Here is a 9,275-nt window from a genome sequence, read left to right on the forward strand (position 1 = left end):
TCATGTAAAAGTGATAAGCCTAAACTAACTCAGCCTTGATGAGCTGGGATGTGTACTTTTTACTAAACTGATTCTGGTTACTTGGGTTTATGAACTACTTAAACCCAGGGGTGTTTAGAAAACTCAAGAGAGAAGTATTTACATTCTACAAAATTCTTATTATTACAGCAATAAATTTAAATGTACAACCTTTTAAAATTTAATTTTAAATAAAATTAAAAAATATATATATGTTTTAAATTTTCACCTTGAATTTATGGGTCAGATAATACCATTTATACGTTTGCTAGAGATAAGTGCATATATCTGGATTACACATTAAATTTAAAATGTTTTAGAGGTGGAACCTATAGACTATATCTTGTTAATTTGTGTATCCCCTATAGATAAGACCGAAGTTTTTAATGTTTTATGAGTAGAGACTGTGCAGATTGCAGGAGGGTTATGCTAATAAGTGGTCAGCCAGTCCAGCTCATCATAGATGCCTACTATATTTGATAATGTATATGTGTGTGCACAAGTGTATGTGGTTGGCATCAGCTAAGAGGTATTTACCCTCTTGCAGTCTTCAAAGTCTCTAGATGATTCATCAGGAGTGGCTTGTGCAACTCCAGCTGATAGACAGTGAGTCAGTGGCCTTGTGACTAAGGATGCTGCCTCTGCAAATAAACTGCCCTTCCCACTACCTGTGGGTCCCTGGGAAAGTTTTGTAAACTTTCTGTTCCTCAGTTTTCCCACCAGTAAAACTGTAGCTGTAACATTACCACCACTCACAGTACAAGACTGATATGATGAATTAATACATGTAAAATTTTTGCAACAGTGAGTGACATATCCTAAGTACTCAATAAATATCAGCTATTGGGTTAAGGATGAATCTAATACCATGATTAGAGATGAAGAGGAAAAGGACTTAGGTCTTATCTGTACTCTGATAATGCTCTTAAAATGAGAAATGTGGACAATTTTCCAATCATAAAGGAATTTGCAGCTATGTATCAATAGCAACCTGCCAGTTGCTTAAACTCCATTTGAAACAAAAAGAGATTTACTGCTTTTGGGTGAAGCAGTAATTCAAAGAAATGGGTTGTTGAATACTTTGTAGGTACTTCTTGTCACATATCAGAATAACCTCTGTCATGGGATAAATGGCCCATTTTTACCTAAATAAACATTGTCTCAGGTTCTGAGAATTTCCAGCACACACTGTAAAATGTCTTACAAAATTAAGCTCAGAAGGACAGATGTGGATCTAAGCATCCTTGGCATCTTTGACTCTGATTATTAGAGTATATATTTATATATATATATGTGTTTCCCCTTATAGAATTGGATTTCAGAATGTTTGTCAAATGCATTTGTTTATTGAAAAAATTGTTTATATTGATGAGGATATTTTAAGGACAAGGAAAGAGCACATTGTAGTGCCTCTAAGTTTTCTACTTGAGCGGTAGGAAAACATGCAGCTTTGAAAGCTTAATATGTACCAACTATTGGAAAATGATCAATTTTTACATCGATATTATATTACTCTCCTATGGCTACTGTAACAAATTACCACAAACTGGGTGTCTTAAAACAACTGAAATTTATTTTCTTACAGTTTTGGCAGCCAGAAGTCTGAAACGGGGCTTATGGGACCCAAATTAAGCTGTTGGCAAGTCTGTGCTTCCTCTGGAGGCTCTAGGGAAGAATTGATGTCTTGCCTTTTCCAGCCTGTAGAGCTGCACTCCTTGGCTCATAGCCCCCTCCTCCATCTTCAAAGTCAGAGGCATAGACAGCACCTCCTCTCTCTGACACTGATGCCCTCTGCTCCTTATTCACGCCTTCCATTCTACTTGTAGTCCAATGTCCTTCTGCTTTCTTCTTCTAAAAACACTTGTGATGTCATTTAAGACCTACCTGAGGATAACCTCTTCATCTCAATATTCTTAAATTGATCACATTTGTAAAGACATTTTTGCATGTAATATAAGACTCACAGATTCTAGGATTAGGACCTAGATATTTCTTTGGAGAGGCGAGGTGCTATTTAGCTTACCACTAATATGAAAGTATCACTGGAAAAAAAGGTAATCTTTCAGACATCAAACTGTTAATCTGATTGGCACAAGCTATTATTAATAAGGCAAGGATTTTGAGTGAAAGCCCTCATATAGCTATAGCTTTGCTGTATAAATCAATAGCAAAAAAACAAAAACAAAAAGTCTACTATTTTAAAGACATTATTAAAACAGCCAATCAATGTAAATTGGTATAATCAATTCTGCCTTTTTTATTTCTGTTTATTGTAAAGTTTATTTATTTTTACAATTGCTTCCATTTCAACATTGGCAAGGACAACCACAGAAACAAACTTTTTATCAAATTTGTTATCATATCTTAGTATATGCCTAAATTCTTAGAAAATGCCATTTTATATTTGCAAACATTCACTCTGTTTAAACATATTTTGGGGTGATTGATATGTTCATACATGTAAAATAGATTCTAGGTAGTCAAGAATTAAAGCATCAGACAATCAGGAACAAAAGTTTGCAAATTAGCCTTGAATAGGATGTTTATAAATGAGTATTTTATTAATCAGTCTGGCATTCTGCTATAACAGAATACCATATACTAGGTGCCTTAAACAACAAACATTTATTTCTCACTGTTCTGGAGGCTGGAAGTCTGAGATCAGCCTCGTGGTCAGCATGCTCAGATGCCAGCATGATCAGATTCATATTGAGGGCCTTCTACCTCTTTCCAGATCACTGCCTTCTTGCTGATTCCTCACATGGAGAGAGAGAGGGAGTTCTGGTCTCTTCATCTTATAAAAGTACTAACCCCATAATGAGGACTCCACCCTAAGGACCTCATCTAAATCTAATTACCTCCCAAAGCCCCCACCTTCACATAGGGTTTCAACATATGGATTTTGGAGGAACCCAAATATTTAGTCCATAGTAAGTGGCAAACAATTATTCACTAAAAATTTTTGATTTCAGGAAATGTATTTTACTGCAGATCACTTAGGATATGTTGTTAGTATCTAAAATATTTGGGATCCATTATCTAACCTTTCAATATTAGCCTCCAACTTGTATCATTTCTTGAACAACAAGACAAGGGTAGACTGATTTTTTTCAATGTTTGAGAGAGATTAATGAATCAAAAAGAATGACAAGTTTCAATATTTTTCATCATGGGGAGAGTATGTTTACTAATTATCAGATTGGAAAATTGAAATGATACACTTCAGTTCATCCCAAAAATGTAATATTACTCAAGTGGTAAAAGCTTAATAAATGTATTTTTGAGTGCACTACTTGAAAATTTGAAAAAAATGCTCTCCTCCCCACAATGAAGGGGCTGTGATTTAGCTAGTTCTTATTGGTGGTTTTTTCCAATGTTAGTAACTTTGTCATGTAGAGTAATTACAGAGTATAACCAAGTGGGTGACTATTGTATTAACTATGATTTCTCAATTGAATCTGTTAATTTAACAAGGAGTAAATGTCTAGTTCTTAACAATAACAATGGAGTTCTTCGTAGTACTTCACAAATACCCAGCCAATCCTTGTCAATTAATTTAATTTGCTTAGTGGAATTTAGATAACCTTCATAAAATAGTCTCTTGATTTATCTAGTCACATTGTAAATAAAAAGATTAATCAAGATGTAATACAAAGGAAACTGAGTTTCCTTTTATAGAATTTCACTTGATTAGAAAAGGAAATAAAGTCTATAAAATGTGGTAGAGAAGTATTAAAGCTCCTTATTCCTATAGGGCGTATATTCTGCTGCTTTGATTCATTTTTCGGATGAAGTCTATAAATAAATGTATACGTAAGAAAACCACAGTATTTTCTCTTTAGATGATTCTAAAGTTTTCTAGTTACCTAGCAAAATTGGCATGCATGTATATGTATATATGCATATATGTGTATATACATAATATATGTCATGTTTCTGTATACATATATGCATACTGTACATAAATATCAGTCTTCAAAACTTAAATAAATTTACCAGTTGTTGATATACAACTTTTCATGAAGGAATTTTGTAAGACAGATTAAAGACAGGAAGAAAACAAACTGCAAAACAGTGCCTCTCTAACATCTTTCATCTCTAAAACATAAACTACATTCAGTCATCAAGGATAGAGACCTTCATCAAGGATAGAGAAGTGTAGTGAAATTGAATTTTTAGGTATTTTAGAATTAACAATGTGATGAGAGTGACTTAGTGTGATACTCACACATGATGGATGAAAAGTATCTAGTTGAGTTATTACAATTACAGCAATGATTTTGTCATTTTATCACAAAAAATAACCCAACATGTTCCACTTGAATAAGATTACTTAAGAATGTGTGCATAGAACATAAAATTGGCTAAGGGTCTGCATTAGCTCATGGAGTATTAGGTGGGTCAATTCAACCTTTTCATGAGAATAACTAAAAGGTTTGACAAAATAATCAAGGCATCTTATTGGTAGTGTGAGATATAGCACAAATACTGGGAAAAATTAAAGTACTGAAAGCTGATTCTGCTAAGAGGGAAGGCGTATTCTGTTAAAAAGGAAAAAAAGAAAGAAGAAAAGAAAGAAAGAAAGAAAGAGAAAGAAAAAAAGGAAGAAAAAAAGAGCCTCAAAAATTGGCTGTCTTTTTGATGTCCTCCTTAGTCTATGGAGGCTCAAGTTCAAGATGAGGGCATAGCAAAGGAAGAAATTATGACAAACCTTCACTAATTTAAGCTTTTTTTTTTTTTTTTCTTTTTAGGTTTAAACAAGGAACCAGCTAAAGGATCCATTCTAATTCACTATTTTTTTCTAACGCTCCCTCCATCCATCTCCCTCTCCTCCTTGGCAACCACTAACTAAAGCTTGTATCCTCCAAAACTATGTACTAAGATAAAGATGAACCATAAGTTAAATAGCTCTAAAATACATACTTATGGCCCTGTGTTGGATCACCCAAGTGATTTGGAAATCTTCAAATATTAAAATTGGGATAATGTAGTACTAGACTAATAGAAACCCCAGAAGACCTCAGGAGAAAGAAACTCTTTCCTCCTCTACAGGGGAAAAATATTCTAACATCAAGTAAAGAAAGGTTGATTGGAAATTCCAATAAATTGTTTCTCTAACATTATTTCCAATATCTGGATGCTTGAAGGGAATAAGCTGATGAAGTCATGTAGAGACATGTGACCTTGATTTATATTTTGGGTATCTATGAGTCAAGATATTCCTTAGATAAGGAATGTTGTTGCTGCCATTGGCTGTATCAGGCAGACAGACAATTGTTAATGGCTCAAGATTCTATAAAAACATTGATGAACTAGTTGTTGGCCACGGCATCCAGTGCTAAGATGACTACCAGAAGTATCTCCAACTATGTTGACCCTTGGGTCCTGACCTTTATCATGGGTGTCTTGGTTAAGGGATGTAAAACAGCAACTCTGCAGTGGGTATATCATGCATGATGGTAGTTGATACCATGTGTACAGTGTATGAGTATAAATATTTTACCTCCTTAGTTACATTTACTCCTAGGTATTTTATATTTTTGATGCAATTGTAAATGGGGTAGTCTTTTTAATTTCTCTTTCTGATAGTTCATTCCTTTTGATCATAAAGTATAATCCTTTTAATGTATTGTTGAATTCAGTTTCCTAACATTTTGTTGAGGTTTTTTGCATCTATGTTCACCAGTGATATTGGCCCATAATTTTATTTTTTGTGTGTGATCTTTGTCTGGTTTTGGTATCAGGATGATTCTGATGTTGTAGAATGATTTCAAAGGCATTACTTTCTTTGCAATTTTTTTGGAATAGTTTGAGAAATATAGGTGTTAATACTTCCCTAAATGTTTGGTAGAATTTACCTGTAAAGCCATCTGATCTTGGACTTTTGTTTGCTTGGACTTTTTAAAATGATTGATTCAACTTCATTACTGGTAATTAGTCTGCTCATATTTTCTATTTCTCCTTTTCCTTCCTTCTTTCCTTCCTTCCTTCCTCCCTCTACCTTTCTCCCTTTCTTTCTCCTCCTCATTTAGTTGATATACTTTGGTGTATGTATATTTCTAAGGTTCTTCCTCCACAGAACATCAAATCAGTATGGTCACATTTAGGGGTCTCACTCTTTGCTTTATTGGGTTCAAAGATCCATCTGAGCTTTAGTGGCTGTGCTACAGGGGTGCCATGGGTGTGTTTTTCTACAACCCTGAAGATCATGATATTTGCTTTGACAGAGGCATAAGCAGCAAAATATTTTTGTAGGGTTCTAGTGAGTCATCTGTCTTTAGGAGTATGGATCTCAGTAATTCAAATTTTTTTAATGAAAATTTAAATTATTTTATTATAAAAATTTATACAAAATAAACCATTAACACAACAGTTAAAAGTAAAATTTAAACAGAATTAAGCTTGTCCATAAAACATTTCAAATGAAAAAGTAATAACAGAAACCTTATCAGCTTGTTTGAAATTATTCATCTTTAGATATATGATGCTTTATTTCCTAGACTTAAAATAGTGATCTCCATTACAATTAGTTAGGCTGTGAAATATTGAATATTATTTTTAAAAGACAAACAGATTCTTAAACTCAAGGATTAACAAGTACTTGGAAAGTGATCACCAAAATCTTTGGGTATTTGTTAACAAAATCATAAATCCAGAATACAAAATCTACCTGAAATAATCTAAACAAACACCAAATTACTTAAATGAAACTCAGTTTCTGAGATGGTATCAAGAGAAAATTAAAATCTTATTTATATACAAGGTTGTATACACAAATAGATTTTTGTCAATATACTTTTAAAAAACAAATCAAACCAGCCCCCATTCCTGAAAATCCTTTCTACACTATGCTGGAATTTAAAAGAACTTTTAATAACTTCAAGGTTACATAGAAAAATAAGTTTTTTATTGTTGAAATTACAAATAATTTTTCTTTTGAACTTATAGAAGTTTGCAGTATTAAGTTCAAAGCTTCTACAGAACAGTTCTTCAGTATTAATGCTTTTCTCCTCCTCATTAAAAAAGGGATGAATTCTATGAGGGGGCAACACTTAAATGTAAAGAAGCCATTCTCCCCAAGAAATTCCCCCTCAGAACCCAGACATTGGCTTTCACAAATAAGCTCTTCACACAACTGTTTCTAAAGAAAAAGTTGCTACCAGACTACTGCACTCACTCTCCTTATTCATTTAAAATCAGATTTTAGAGATATTCAGTGACAAACTATCATTTGGATGACTCTGTCTAAACATGTACTGATGTCAGACAAAAGAATAAATATCTGCTGATATCTGGAGCTAAATCTCAATCTAGAAAATAAGGATTTTATTTACTTGACTACCGTCAAAGTTAAGTGTTGATTCAAGTAAGATGTTCTATCTTGATTAATGCCATTACTCCATAAATAGTCACTTTTTCCAAAACTGCATTCAAATTTCATGTTGTACATTTCATAGTAAGAACCTAGATGGGTAGGTTCTGACACCTATAATCAGTCAGCACAGACTGTCTTTGACAAACGATCATCTCATTAAAAAAAAGTCACAATTTTGCTTTCTTCCCCCATTTCTGGACAAAAACAGTCAGAAAATTTTTTAGGGTATATTGCATAGAATGACTCCCTCCAATAAATCAGCCCCCCCAGAAACACAGGGTGAGGATGATGTTTTACAATATTTCCTGTAAGAAAGTTCATTAAAAATTATCTTGCACATATCTCTTTTTTTCAGAGCCTTCCTAACAAAGATTCTGCCATATAATTTCTATTAATAGCTCTAAGTGACAGGGAAACAATTTTTACTATCATGCAGACATTTTTAGTTTCTTTTTCTTGGCCTTCAGTACTGGAGGTAGAGAAATCTTAAAGGCTGTCTTGCATGTAGTGCAGAAAGGGCTGAAATTGCAGAATACTGACAAGCACACAGAACAGATGTAGCCTATTTCAATGAGATTTCGATGACAGAAACAAGCAGCCCGGTAGTCAAAAAGAATTGGGGGTGGGAGGGAGGATTAACCGAGATCTCTGATCTTGATCAGGAAGAAAAACCCACAGTATATACTGCAGAAGGGAGGGTGCAGTCTCCCTGTGATGTCACAAGTCTTTTGGAGGAGTCCTGAATCAGAGTCTAACACGCAGGCACCAATCAAAATATTCTGCTTCTGTGCTGCGAAGTTGACATTCATGAAGTTCATATATTGCAACACACTGTCTTCTGCAGCCTTAATCACCCAATATCCGATTTCATTTCCTGATTATCTTTAACCTCCTTGTTCATTCTATGAATGCAGCAAAGAACTTTGGCGAGGGATCCTGCCAGCAGAGGTTCTATATGTTGACCCTCTATGTCACTCTTGGTCATTAGATCTTTGATCTCTTCAACAATAATTTCATTTGCTGCTGTTAACAACTCGTATTTTCCATCTTCACTTCCTGAGGGATTAAATTCAGAAGAAGGGTTGCCAGAGTCTCCAAAGAAGTCTCCAAGTCTGCCATTCTTTCCGGGATATAAGAATAGAGTTTCTTGAATGTGACTTGCTATCACAGCAAGTTTGTTGGAACAATTCATGAATAAATGAAAATTTCCTAGCACCATCACTGCATTTATGCATTTTGATAAAGTAAACTGAGATTACTTTAATGCTTGCTTTCCCCACCAAATTAGGCTGGTATCAACTACGATAACTAGAAGATTCAATTCATCTTCGTCTGAGACCATGGCAGCCCGGGTCCCTCAGCACACAGCCACTTGCAGTCTCAAATTTTTAAATAATTATATCTCTTCAAATATTGACTGTTCTCCCTCCACATATGTGACCATCCAATGAGCCCATATATCACATAGGGCATAATTATTTCCCTTGCATTTAGCATCCTTCATGGATTATGTTGGAATTGAGACATGATTCATTCTAAGATATACAGATAAGTCTGGGCTGAGACAGAAGACCCAGGGCCACTTTGAGTAGCCTCTAGTCCTATACTCCTGTCCCTAAATGTCATTTATCAAAACTTCTGACTTAGGTCACTTAAATCTATAACAGAGTCCTGGTAAAACTCAGCAAATATGCACAAAGTATCACAGCTTAAAGTGCTAGCTACCCAGTAAGAAGCAGCTCAAAGTTCATGCTCACCAGCAGACAGTAGAGACAGTTAGCAAACCAAAGCAAGAGAAGAAAGACCTTGGTGAAGAAAGTCTTCAATTGGACATCCTGCTCAGGACACCAATTATTTAGCCCCTCCTGCAGAGGTAGTATGG

General features: G+C 34.5%; 1 pseudogene; it reads right to left on the reverse strand.

Moving 5' to 3' along the window:
• Positions 1–7,821: 7,821 nt before the first annotated feature.
• On the reverse strand, positions 7,822–8,735 carry LOC133093196 (general transcription factor IIH subunit 3-like; annotated as a pseudogene).
• Between the last annotated feature and the right edge of the window lie 540 nt (positions 8,736–9,275).

Source organism: Eubalaena glacialis, chromosome 6 (assembly GCF_028564815.1).
Source record: "Eubalaena glacialis isolate mEubGla1 chromosome 6, mEubGla1.1.hap2.+ XY, whole genome shotgun sequence".
In the NCBI taxonomy this organism is placed as follows: Eukaryota; Metazoa; Chordata; class Mammalia; order Artiodactyla; family Balaenidae; genus Eubalaena; species Eubalaena glacialis.